This window comes from Macaca nemestrina, chromosome 1 (genome assembly GCF_043159975.1).
Source record: "Macaca nemestrina isolate mMacNem1 chromosome 1, mMacNem.hap1, whole genome shotgun sequence".
Classification (NCBI taxonomy): domain Eukaryota; kingdom Metazoa; phylum Chordata; class Mammalia; order Primates; family Cercopithecidae; genus Macaca; species Macaca nemestrina.
The window spans coordinates 21,034,324-21,048,410 of NC_092125.1; the positions used below are offsets into that span (position 1 = coordinate 21,034,324).

At 40.4% G+C, this 14,087-nt stretch overlaps 1 long non-coding RNA gene across 1 annotated transcript in view; it reads right to left on the reverse strand.

Annotated features, from left to right (window-relative positions):
• LOC105492938 (uncharacterized) overlaps nucleotides 1-14,087 on the reverse strand; it is a 117,375-nt gene that overhangs the window by 28,082 nt on the left and 75,206 nt on the right. The gene's annotated exons all lie outside the window — the stretch shown is intronic.

The window sequence follows — 14,087 nt, forward strand, 5'->3', positions numbered from 1 at the left end:
GTCAAAATGGTTTGCTTAGGTTTATTCCTAGTGATTTAAAAGCGATATAAAGGATAAAAATAATTATGTTATAGACTTCAGAGGTAAAACAGTGGAAAGTACAAGCCAATATTGTACTGTCTAGTTTGCTTCAATCAGCAGACACCTCATGGCTCTCCTCTATGGAAAGGGACTTCAAAAACTGCTGCCCACAACTTCAAGTCTGTAAGCCGAAACATAGGTCTAATGCCAAACTAGATTCTGTTTCTTTTACATCATGTTCTCCTTGCTAACTAAATTTCCAGGTTAATCAGAAAGTGTTGACAACGAGTAGAACCATAAAGAAAAAACAAGTCTCAACAAACACAAAATGTTACTAATTACAGTATTAGAGTGCTTTCCAGTTTGCCAAAGCACTTTTATATGTATTCTCTAATTTGTTCTTCACAACTGTGTGTTGTAGAAATTATTCTGTGCGGCCGGGCGCGGTGGCTCACGCCTGTAATCCCAGCACTTTGGGAGGCTGAGGCGGGCGGATCACAAGGTCAGGAGATCGAGACCACGGTGAAACCCCGTCTCTACTAAAAAAAAAAAATACAAAAAATTAGCCGGGCGCGGTTGTGGGCGCCTGTAGTCCCAGCTACTCGGGAGGCTGAGGCAGGAGAATGGCGTGAACCCGGGAGGCGGAGCTTGCAGTGAGCCGAGATCGCGCCACTGCACTCCAGCCTGGGCTGGGCGACAGAGCGAGACTCCGTCTCAAAAAAAAAAAAAAAAAAAAAAAAAAAGAAATTATTCTGTGCATTCTACAATTATGAAATCAAGGTATTTGATGTAACTCATATTAGGTTGTCCAGCTAGAAATGTCCAGAATTGAGAATTAAACTCAATTCCAAATTTTAACTTCTCCTCCACACCAGTGCTCATGGATGCTCAGGTGCACACATACACATCACTGTTTCTGTCGATGTTTAATGTAGCACTGTCTCTAAGCAAAATAATAAGGCAAAAAAATTATTTAAACACTTCAGCCAATATTTATGTAGCTCCCACTATGTGCTATATACTGTCCTATATGCTTAAGATAAAGCAATGAACAAATAAAAACAAACAAAAACCCCTGCCTCCTGCAACTTATGTTTTGGTGGGTAGAGATAGGCAAAAAATATATATGTAATAGATAAGAAAATAATAAGGTATTCTAATAAATAATAAGTGATATGGAATTAAAGAAGAGATGGGGTGGGCATGGTGGTTCACACCTGTATTCCCAGCATTTTGGGAGGCCGAGGTGGGTGGATCATTTGAGCCCAGGAGTTTAAGACCAGCCTGGGCAATATGGTGAGACCCTTTCACTACAAAAAATTAAAAAAAAAAATTAGCAGAGCATGCTGCCATGCACCTGTAGTCCCAGCTACTTGGGAGGCTGACATGGAAGGATCACTTGAGCCTTGAAGGTTGAACCTTAGTGAGCCAAGACTGCACCACTGAACTCCAGCCTGGATGACAGCGAGACTCTGTCTCAAAAAAAAATTAAAAATTAATAAATAAAAGAGAGAGAGAAAGATCAAGGTTGAGAAATTTAGCATTAGGATTTGGAGAAGAGCAGGGCAATTTACAGCATTAAGTAGGATGGTCAGAGTAAGGCACTTCCAGAAGGAGAAATTTAGGCAAAAGCTTGAAGGCTGTGAATACCTGGAGAAATATTTTTCCAGGAAGACTGCTAAAATGTGAAAAGATGTGACAGGCATAAAGAAATCAAAGAGGCTAGATCAGAGGACATGAGGGAGAGGAGAAAAATGTGATTAGAGGCCATAGAAGAGAGAACATGCAGGGCCACATAGACCTGTATATTAGGAGGACTTTGCTGTTCTTCTGAATGAGATGGAGAGCCATGGGAGAGTTTTGAGTAGTGACATTTGAGAATGTTGAGTTGTTTTGAAGTGACAGGGCATTATTTACAGCGAAAGGATTATTTGGGCTGCTCCGCTGAAAATAAATTTAAGGGCCAGGAGGAAAGAGTAGAAGCAGAGAAGAGTTAGGAGGCTATTGCAGTGTATTAGTTTCCTGGAGCTGCTGTAATAAAGTAACACAAACTTGGTGACTTAAAACAATAGAAATGTATTATCTCAGGGTTCTGGAGGTGAAATGTCTGAAATTAAGGTATCAGTCAGGCCGTGCTCTCTCTGCGGCGTTTAGGTGAGGCCCTTCCTTGCATCTTTTAGCCTCTGGTAGCTCCAGGTAATCCTTGGCTTGTGGCAGCATAACTCCAATTTCTGCCTCTGCCTTCTAATGGCTGTCCTCTTCCTAGGTGTATCCACATCATTTCCCCTCTCTGTGTGTCTCTCTGTATCAAAACTTTCCCCTCCTTTGAGGATACCAGTCATATTGAAAGAAGGTCCCACCCATGTGACCTCATCTCAACTTGATTCCATCTGCAATGACACTGTTTCCAAATAAGATCACATTCTGATGTCCTGAGGGTTAGGATTTTAACACATTTGGAGAAAGCAGAGAGGGAAGGAGGAGAGAGGAACACAGTTTAAGCTATAACAGGCAGTAATCTAGATGAGAAATAGTGGAGGCTTAGAATAGGATGGTAGCAGAGGGATTATGATGAGTGACTAGATTCTGGATGCATTTTGAAGCTAGAAGCAGCGGAAATTGCTGCTAGATTGGATGTAAAGAGTGAGAAAGCTAAAGAGGACTCCAAGATATTTTACCTAACAACTGGAAGGATAGTGATACCGGAAGGTAAAACAAGTTTTTGGAGAGATAGGAGGATTAGAAGTTTAGTTTCTTTTAATGTTGAGTTTGAAATATTTATTTAGAAAAACAGAAGTGTTGAATGGGAAGTTAGATATACAAGTCTAGAATTTGGGAGAGAGGTCTGGGTTGAAGCTATAAAGGTTTAAATTTGTAAGTCTTTAGCATATAGAGGAAACTCAAAGCCAAGTAACTGAGATCACCAAGGAAGGGAGTACAAATAGAAAAGATGACCAAGGTCTGAGCCCCGGGCCACTCCAGCATGAAGAGGTCATAGGAGAGGAGGAACCCATAAAGGAGAAACCGGTGAGGTAAGAGAAAAACCCAGAGAGTGAGGGGTCCTGGAGCCAAGGGAAGAGTGTAATAAAAAAGGGGGAAGTGATCAACTGTATTAAAGGCTGCAGATAGCATGGGTGACATGGAGACTGATAATTGATGATTAAGTTAGAAACAGAGGCATTTGTATGATTTTGACAAGACTTGCTATGGGGTGGTGGTGGAGAAAGCATTTTTAGCATGGGTTCAAGAGTGAATGGGAAAAGAGGATTTGGGAACAGCAAGTAAAAAAAATGTTTTCGAGGAATGGAACGGTAGCATGTAAGAAAAGTGGAGTCAAGCAAGGTTTTCTTCTCTTTTTTCAAGTGTCGGAAAGGAGATTGCCACCCCACCCCCTTTTCTGGTTGTCGTTCTGTTCTCCCGATGCTCCTTGTCCCCTGACCCTCAGGCACCCTTGCTCCTGCCTGTGTCTCTGAGGCTGGCTATCCTGGCTCTTCCATGCTCTGGGCTACCCTCCCCACACCCTGACCTCCACCCCTCGTCTTCAATTGTTTTTTGTTTCAGTTCCTAAAAGTTCCAATTTATAAAACTGCATTGTTTCCACTTCTAATGATGCTAAAATGGCATCATTAGATAATTTCTCTGCTTATGTCACTGGGTTTAGGGAATGATGGGCATCAGATCATGAAGATGAAAGTGCTCTGCTGACTCTAGAACCATCCACACATTGAGTTCACTGTAAAAATAAGATTTTAAAAATCTATCAACAGCATTCAGTGTCTTTATGAGACAGAAGATTTTTCCTCTCACCCTCATGGTCTTAGTCTTGGTCAGGTCTTCATCTCTTCTCCCCTTGTCTATTTAAGTAGTTTCCTATATAGTCACTCCTGGCTCAGATGCTTGCTTTTTCTCTTCCACATTTCACACCACCATCAGAATCCCCTTTCTAACATGCAAAGCTGACCCTATACCTTCTGCTTAAAATCTTTTGTTGGCTGAGGCTATCACAAAATGGTCATTATCCTCCACACATGTACTTGGCATCTCTTTATCTTCTTTCATACTTTTTCTTCGTTTGGACTGCCCTTTCCTTGTGTTATTCTGTGCCTAAAATGTGTTTATATTTATCCTTCATTGCCAAGTTCAAGTGACCTCTTATTCATGAAGACTTTTCTGAATCCTCCACCCAGCCCCAGGTAGAACTGATTGCTCATGTCTCTATCTGCCTAAATGGTTTTATAAATAAATATCTATAGTAGTTTTTAAAGTGCGTATCTATTTTTTTCTGTTACACTATGCCATCTGTGAAGGTGCAGACTCTGACCAATTCCTTTCTGCTTTCACACTACCTGGTATTATTCCTGGCACACAACAGGGGTGGTATGGTTTGGCTGTGTCCCCACCCAAATCTCACCTTGAATTGTAGAAATCCCCACGTGTCAAGGATGGGGCCAGGTGAAGATAATTGAATCATGAGAGCAGTTTCCCCCATACTGTTCTCATGGTAGTGAATAAGTGTCATGAGATCTGATGGTTTTATAAATGGGAATTCTCCTGCACAAGCTCTCTTGCCTGCCACCACCTAAGTTGCTCATTTGCCTTCTGCCATGATTGTGAGGCCTCCCCAGCCATGTGGAACTGTGAGTCTATTAAACTTCTTTCCTTTATAAACTACCCAGTCTTGGGTATGTCTTTATTAGCAGTGTAAGAACAGACTAATACAAAGAGTTTCACAAAATTTGTTAAATGGATCCTTCTCATTAGCTGACTGTGCTCCCCAGGGTTGGTGGGCGTTGTTGTGGGGACTTCCCTTCCTCTTCACCATATGCTCCTTTTCTGGAGATTCTATTTACCTGGAGGTAAAGATCAGTATATATAGGGTCCTTCTCTTCTAATAAAGATGTCCCTGCCACTATTGTCCTGGCTTCTCATGTTGTAGCAATGCTGTGAAAACCACATGAAGGTCACTACTGTCCTTGGGTCAGTGAAGAAATATTTCTCGAAGGTCATGAAGACCAGAGACAGAGTGCCCGTGACTAATGTGAAGGTAAAGAGTATATTTTTGGTGTGAATAGCTTGTCTGCTCCTTTGCAGATGAGCAGAGACTCATTTACCCTTTCTGCATTTAAGAAACAGGTTCTCTTTGTCCCTGACGGGGTCAGCAAATGAAATTTCTGTGTTAGAACTCAGCCAGCAAGACACAAAGCTTTTGTCTGTTAGTAAAAACGCAGGTTCCAAATGCAATTCATAGCTTGAGTTATTTTCACTGCCCCAGTCCTCCTTCTATTTCACATGATGGGGCTGACTGCTCTGAGTGACCTTTAAGCCATCCCTGCTAATTAGCAAGGAGCCACAACACACGGCAACCAAACCAGAAGCACTGCAGACTCCCAGAATGTCTACTATCCTGGAACAGTCTAAAATTAGGCCTCATGTTTGTGTATTTGAATTATTATAGATCCCTGGTAGCCTCGGTCATTTAGCCAGTGTATATGTGATTTCTGTGACCAAGGGAAATAAGGCAAAGGGAGACGTACATTTGGTAGGACAAAAGGGTTTAAGAGGCTGCAGCATAACATGATCTTTTCATCAAGGTCGCATTAGGATGGGGTCCAGCCGCGGCTTTTTAAGAAGGATTTTTAGCTGGGGAATGTGAAAGTTATTGGCATCTATTTATCTTTAGAAATAGAAATTTCTTATGCTGATTTTTCTCTTTATCTGGAGCCTGCATCACTGAATTGTTTCATGCAAGAAGAGGTAGCCATGTGGCATGACTGAGAGAGTATTGGGCTTGAGTCAGGGGATTTGGGTTTGAGTACTAATTTTGTCTCTTTCTTACTGAATGACTATGAACAAATTATTTATTTGCTGTGAACCTCCATCACCTCTTTTTAAAATAGTGATAGGGATGACTGCCTACTGCAAAGGTTTGGGATGAGGTTTCTGATGCTGCTCTGTTTGTGAGCTGTAAAGTGTTGTTCTCATCTAAGCCATCATGAGTAAGAAGCTGTGGGTCTTTTTCTGGTGGAGTATCCTCTGTCTCTATGAGGCAGCAAGGGCTTGGCCATTACTGTGCCCATTTAATAATGAAGCTTGAGTCATACATCAAAGAGGTCACTTGAGGGGTTAATCCATACTTCTAAACACCATATTACTATGCCCCCCAATTCACTCTGAGGGTACGTGAAGGTAGACTGATTCAGCCAATACCATTTTCTATGACTCTATTCTCTGTCATTTGGAAGAATCAATATTATTTTGCTTTTGAAAAGATTCTTGTCCTTGAGAATCTTTAAGGGTTGAGATACAAATAGTTGAAGCACACAGAATAGGCAGTCCACAAATTTGTGCCACAAACTGACAGCATGAGCCAAGGAGTTAAGTATTAATTGGAAAGCCTTTTTATAAGAGAGAGAATTTAAGTCAGGTTTGACAAAAGATCATTGCAACTCATAAGTTATGTGACCTTGGGGAAGTTACCTAATCTCTCTGAACATTAATTTCTTCATATAAAAATTCAAATATGAATATATTCTGATTAGGGTTATTATGGGGTTTAAATAAGATAATGTTGATAAAATGCTTCATAAAGAGAATATAATAAAACATATAAATGAACAACCAATACCACCAAATTAAATAAATAAAAATACAAAATACAAAATAAAACTTTAGAAAATAACAAAAGTTAAATACATAGACAATTGATGGGAGCCATTATTATGAGCATCAAACAACTTTATTTTGTTCGATATTATTATTATTTTAGGTGCACAGAGGTGGGTGGGAGTCTGCAGGCTGAACAGTGTTTTGGAGATCAGTCCACAGACAGTAGAGCCCATATATTGGCTAAAGTTCAGAAGAGAGAAGAATGATAGAGAGGACAATCTGGTCAGGAAGATAACTCAGCCAGGACCTAAGAGCAAGGACCAAGGCCAAAGATCAGTTCTAGGGACAGGACCGATATAACAGGTGAGATGACATGAGGATTGGGCAGGCCCAACACCCAAGGTCTGAAAGTCAGCTGCTGTGATTTAGCGGCAGATGGAGAGGGGTCAGGGCTGTTGCCATGCTGTTGGCCTCACACTGAATGGGCCGGGGGCTGAAGAAGCATGGCACTTCCTTGCTGGTGTGGAGAGAAGGAGGCCCAGCTGAACAGAGAGGGGCTGATAGGAAGACATTGCTGGCAGGAATGGCAAGAGCAGAGAGGTGTGCATCAGTGAGTTAGTAGCAAGGAAGAACAAATCCATAGGCATGGTTGGAAAGGAGGGTGTGTCCTAAGGTGGAGGAGTTTGGATTTTATCAAATTGGTCAAAGGAACAGTATAGGGGTTGAATAAAGAAGAAGGGAGAGACAATGAAAAACCTGGCTTGATGAAGACTAGGTTATTGGCTGTGAGATAGTTGGATTACAAGTGTAGAGACAAGGAAAAAACAAAAAAAAAAACAAAAAACAAAAAAACTAAAGGACTGCAACTGGGGAGATCAGGGAGGTTGTGATCAGTTCTAGATACAAGTGTGAAAAGTAAAACATTCAGAACCTAGGCCAGAGTTGGAGCAGGACAGGTCTCTGAGAGTTAGTTCAAGACCCTTTCTTTGCTTGGTCAGGTACTTATTCCATTCAATTAATCTTGTGCAGAACAGAGGCTTCCAGAGAGGTCTCCTTTGGATCTACCAACAAAACAGAACTTTTGGTTTGCAGAACTAGGAAGGAAACATCATCATGAATGGAGGCTCCAGAGGGTTCTTTGTCCCTTTTAGAGTCTCTTACCTCCCAAAGAGCCCACATTCCTGCAGCTGAGGAGCAAAGACACCTGAATGGAGTGTGAACCCTTCAACCTCTTTCAAACAGCCAGGACTCTCTTAACTGGAATCTCCCTTTGACAAGATGTTTGAAAATGCAGTGGGAGAGGGGAGAAAGTTTGGAAGGATGTTAATGAGAGAAAATTAGCTACCCGGAAGGGATCCTTTTCAGCAGAAGTTAGAGGGTGGAGAAGAATAATTGCAGAATATAAATATGCCTTGGAGTGTTAAGTTACAGGATTTTAGCCTCTCTCAAATCATAGGCATCTTCAGGCATTTCTGAGATGCTGTCAACACCCACTCATCACTATTTGTTTTTCCCATGTTGTAGGGCAGTTGGAAAGTGATTTAATAATTATCTCTACTTCCTTACTAGATAGAAAAGTTTTATTGAAGCATAACATGAAATATTAGATTCTCCATAAGGATAGTCTAATACAGTAGACAAGACAGAAAATTATGACTTGAGTTCTAATCTCACCTGGATCCTTTGTAAGTACTAGGACTGTAGTCGCACATATCCCTCTGGACTTTTGTTAAATCCATAAAATCATGTTGAAAGATTTCTCATAATTTCTACATTCTATAATTTTGAAATTGACAAAACTATAGAAGGAAAAACACAATGGGTCAATATTTTCAACTTAAAAATGGATCTATTTGCCTTCTTTTTATGAAAAAAAGGTTTGGAACTCACTAAAATTCAATTTTACCCATGGAATGAAAGGAATTCTGCTTATGTCGTTGTTTCTAACCTCTGGGTTATTACTTCCTTATGACTTATCAGACTAGTAAATGCACCAGAAAGATAAGATGATTTGATTTTTTTTTTCCTATTTTGGATTTTTGTCCTATACTCTTGTTGAAGATAGATGTATCTTGATTTAAGCTGATTCCAGACTACCACCAGGAATCTTGATTGAGTCTTAAAGGCAATGAATTTCAGTCTCAAAAAGTATGGATTCTAATTATTTCCAAACTGATTCCACTTTATTGTAGCTACTATGACTGGAGTTCAAGTTATTGGCCTTGTTGTTACCATGGTAATGATAGCTCACATTACTCAACCCAGAAGGAGGCAATTTCACCATATACCAAGTATGTTTTGGAGATTAAAATACTCAAAAGAAAATGTGGGCTTTGAGACTGAGCTCTGGAAGATATATCTATTTTTCCTATATAATTTTCTACTTTAAATTAAAATATATTCAATCTGTTGCTATGACTTCTTTCTCTAGGCAATATAAAGTAATTTATAGAAACTCAGTTTTGATTCTTACCTTTATTATAGAGAAGCTGTCTCTGTGAATTTCTTACATTCAAATGGAAATATACTCTCTTGGTTCGAGTGTTCACTACGTGCAAAAATTCACATACAGTGCCTCATACGGATTATCTTATTTAATTCTGCAATAGGCCCAGAAGACACGTAATTAAAAAAAATCATTTCGATATTACAAATAAAGTAGCTGAAGTACAGAGATTTTAATTTACTTGTCCAAGGTCACATAACTAGTAACTGGGGGTGTTGGGATTTGAACCCAGGAACTTTGTCATCACTGACCAGAGCCCATAAACTTAACCACCTACAGCAATGCCTCCGGTAAAAGTCCAGCACGTGGCTGTCAACAGCTGCGATTCACCAAGAGCTCATACCTTTTGGCATCCTTTTGCCATGCGATATAGCATGGTAGTGACTTGGCAACAGAGTATATTTACTTATGGATTAATGCATCTTCTGAAAAAGCAAAGAGCCTAGGAATTTGTGTTTTGTGTATGAACTATGGCTTTCCCTAATTAGAAAACTCTTATCATAAATATTTTTCAAGACAGAAAATAGCTGGCTAGTGATCTTTATGGTATGTGTGTATGTTGCTTGAGGAGTTGGAGAACATGAAAAGAGAGAAGAGATGCTGAAGCTCTCCCCAGAGCCCAAATGCCCACCACATTTTGAGTAGCCCAAATTGTTCATCTCTTCCCCACGTATTGAGCAGAAAGACAGGAGTTGGGAATGCTCTTGCAGGCACAGTGCTGGGCTTCAGGAGGCCTACTAAGTCCAATACCCAGCTCTGCAATAGTTGCATACATAACCAAGGATAAGTCACTGTACCTCTTTGAACCTCAGCAAAATGGAGGATGAAATTCGCTGGTGTATAAGTACCTTTTTGTCACTAACAATCTCATTTGTGCTTCTAAATGCCCTCTTCCTTATGGTAAAGATGACGAGGGTGATGAATCTTGAGTAGGAATAGGATTGAAACTCTGGGCCTCTTCACCAGCTTCATTCCTGGTGTCTTTCAAAATACCTCTCTGTCTGTCTGGTCAGGCACACATATTTGCCTATTGATGGTAGTGTGGGCCTAATTGTTTCTCAGAACTTCTATGATGCTGCAGAAAACAGTTCTAGTAAGAACAGCAGTGAATTGGAAGCAAAAATTTTGTCCCAACTTGTAACTTTGGGTAAGCCCCTTCCTTCAACAAGGCTGATTCCTCCTGACTGTACAATAAGGAGTTTGATCATATGCTATCATGAGCTCTTTAGAAGGTTATCTTATGATAAACATACCTATTAAAAGTCCATGGAAGTACAAGAGAGTTATCTTTGGAAAATTTCTCTCTAGAAGTGTTGAAAAGGCTGACTCTGACATCTCAGTTAATTGTCACATTCTTTGGATGTGGGGTGTCAATAATCAATTACCTAAGAGACATGTTTAAGAATAAGATGCATAGTCATTCCAGCCCCCTCGTCTCATATGTGGCCAATTTCTTCAGACTACTCACTTTTCTTCTAACTCTTTCTGACTTGTGCTTGCCTTCTACATTGCCACCAATCCTCTTGCCTTAAATATAAATCTGATCATGTTGCTTCCATAATTAAAATTGCTCAGTGATTCACTAGTGATTCATTGTCTATAGGGTGCGTTCAAACCTTTTAACAAGGCGGAATGGGCCCTTCACCATCCACGTTTTTACTTAACTCTATCTTTTGCCACCACCACTCTCTCCATTTCACACTGAAATAGTCATCATTCTTGGAAACCACTGCTATTTATCATTTCTCTATATGTGTTACCTACATTAATTTTCCCATCTGTAAAATGGGAATGCAAATACCCACATTCTTTATGATTATAAACTTAGTAGAGATATAATAGGTTTTTACTTTAAGAAGTATGCTTAGAATTTCTTTTAGAGAGTGAGAGCTCTCATTGTTTAAGAAGCAGCTTATTATGGATGTGGTTAGTGGGAAGGTGAAGTTTTTGGACATAACTTGGATTGGCTAGAGTGAAACTAGATAGCTAAACTGCCTTACTTAAAAGGTAATCTCAAAAGGAGAATTAAGACACATTAAAATTAAATGCAACGTGTGGACTTTTATAATTCTGAAAATTTGGAGAGCAATTGGATGTTTCATGACGTTAAGAAATTATTTTATTTTTAGATGTGCTAATTTTTTTTGATGTCCCTATCTTTTGGAGATACATTCTGTATTAGTCAGTGTTCCTGAAAAAGAACCAATAGGATATATGTATGTAGATAAATAGATATGTGAAAGGGAGCTTATTAGGAGAATTGGCTCATGCAATTATGGAGGATGAGAAGTCCCTCGATAGGTCATCTGCAAGTTGAAAGCCCAGGGAAGCTGGTGGTGTTTCTCAGTACAAGTACAAAGGCCTTTAAACCAGGCAAGTTAATGGTGTAACTCTCAATCTGAGGCTGAAGGCCTGAGAAGCCGGTAGCTGGTGCAAGTCCCAGAGTCCAAAGGCCAGAGAACCTGGATTCTGATGTCCAAGGGCAAGAGATAAAAGTACCCCTGCTTCAGGAGAGAGAGAGTGAATTCACCTTTCCTCTGCCTTTTATTGTATCTGGGCCCCTAGATACAACGAAACTACATTGGATGGTGCCCATCCACACTGAGGACAGCTCTTCCCCACAGAGTTCACTGACTCGCATGCCAGTCTCCTCCAGGAACACCCTGACAGACACATCCAGAAATAAAGCTTTACCAGCCATTTAGGTATCTGTGTTAGCTAACCAGTGCTGTGTAACAAATTACCACACACTTAGAGGCTTAGAACAACACACATTGATTATCTCACAGTTTCTGTGGATCAGGTCTGAACATACCTTAGCTGGGTTCTCTACAAGGCTGTAATTAAAGTGTCCAACAGGGCTCGGGTCTTGTCCGAGGCTTAACTGAGGAAGGATCCACTTCCAAGCTCATGCAGTTGTTGGCAGAATTCAGTGCCTTACAAGCTAACAGACTGAGGATCTCGGTTTCTTGCTGGCTGTCAGCTGAGGTCGCCCTCAGTTCCTTGCCATATAGCCCTTTTCACTGGACACTCACAATGTGGCAGCTGGATTTTTCCAATCAACAAGGGAGAGAATCTGCTAGAAGGATGGATATTACAGTCTTATGTACACACAATTGGTTAGGGAGAAGTCACACATTCTGCCCACACTCATAAGGAGGGAACTACACAAAAGTACAAACACCAGAAAATAAGAATAGTGAGAATCACCTTGCAGTCTGTTCACCATACACACTGAATTTTTAATGAATGAAGTATTATTATTCCTGGGAATAATAATGTGTCTAAGGTTTTCTTTCAAATGATTCAGTTATGGTAAGAAATGGCATTGATTTAAAATTTTAATCACACATTGGCCCTTGTTGAAGTTAAATACCGGATTGCACTCTTTTCTTTTGCATCTGTTTGCTACTTTTCATAATAAAATGCAAGGCAATATCAAATACATTATTTGGGAGAAGGAACTCAGAAACAGGAGAAGTTACAAGGAATATGAGCACCCTAAGAACCCTTGGAGATATTGAGAAGGACCCCAAGTTTCCTAATGAACCTAAGATGGACATTCAAGTCCATTTTTACTTAAATGTTAAAAGACAAGACGACTTCAAAAAGCTGGAGAACTTAGGGACAGTCAGGGGCTGACATTTAGGTTACACAAGGCTTAGAAGAATCTATGAAAAACACCTGGTATATGATAGGTCTTAATGGTGGGTCACTCTTGTTACTTCCTACAGGGTGCTATTGGAGGTATAGAAATAAGCCCACATGGATCTTGTTCTTCTTGAAGATTCTCTCCTTGCTCTTTCTTTCTCTCTCTGCCAACCTCCATATCATATATTGTTTTTATGCCATCTGTAGGATCCACATGACACTAAATCTATTGTAAAGACTTGGTATAATTGAGTCCACGTAAATACACCAATATAACAGAGGAAGTGCTTCTACTGCCCCATAAGTGACATTCAATTGTGGCCTCTTGATCTCTGACATTCTCACTAAGATGCAAAGTACCAGAGACGAAGGTTAGTTGATCAGCTAGTGATCAGCTCTGGCCCTCCACGCCGCCCTCTCAGTCTCTGGAAGAACAACAGATGGGATCCAGATGGCCATGTTAGTCCACAGTGCTTTAATTAGTGGTACAATCCTACCAGTAGAGGAGGAAATTTTATAGATATTCCTTAGAAGGCCAGCGTTAGGGGAGGGAGGAAAAAGAATGAGGCCTTGTCTCATCACAGAAATCCCTCTCAAATCAGCAAGAACATAAACATGGGTAATTAGAGGAAATGCATACTGGAGTGCTCGTTGTTATTCCCGTGGCTGCCTGTTAACTTGCGGCACTTATCTCATTAGCAGACGGTGAGAGAGAATACTCTGTCCCAGGGTCTTGCACATCCTGGAACTGATGTGCTTTCAGAAATCAACTGAGTGCTGAGAAACTGATCCAAACAGGAAGGAATCAGATGCATTTCGAATCAGAATCTCTGATGTGTTCCCATGTGGCTTCATTACTTAAGGTAACCAGAGAGTGAGAGGGTGGGAAACAAGGAGGCAGGGTCCTCACTTTAAGAAAAAATGTCATCAAGAACTCAAGGACTCTGGAAGTGAGTCAAATCCCATTGAAATCGCTAATTTGCACATTCAGATTAATCACATGTGAAAAAAATGGAACAGTAAATAGTCTGCAGTGACCTAGAAAGAATTATTTAATGACTTACTGTCTCTGTAAACTAAATGTTTAACTTGTGGATGGGAGGGAATTTGATAGAGATTTCACAGTATCCCCTATTGTCTTCTTCTTCTTCTTCTTCTTCTTCTTCTTCTTCTTTTTGAGATGAAGTCTAGCTCTGTTGCCCAGGCTGGAGTGCAGCGGCGCGATCTTGGCTCACTGCAAGCTCCACCTCCCGGGTTCACACCATTCTCCTGCCTCAGCCTCCCGAGTAGCTGGGACTACAAG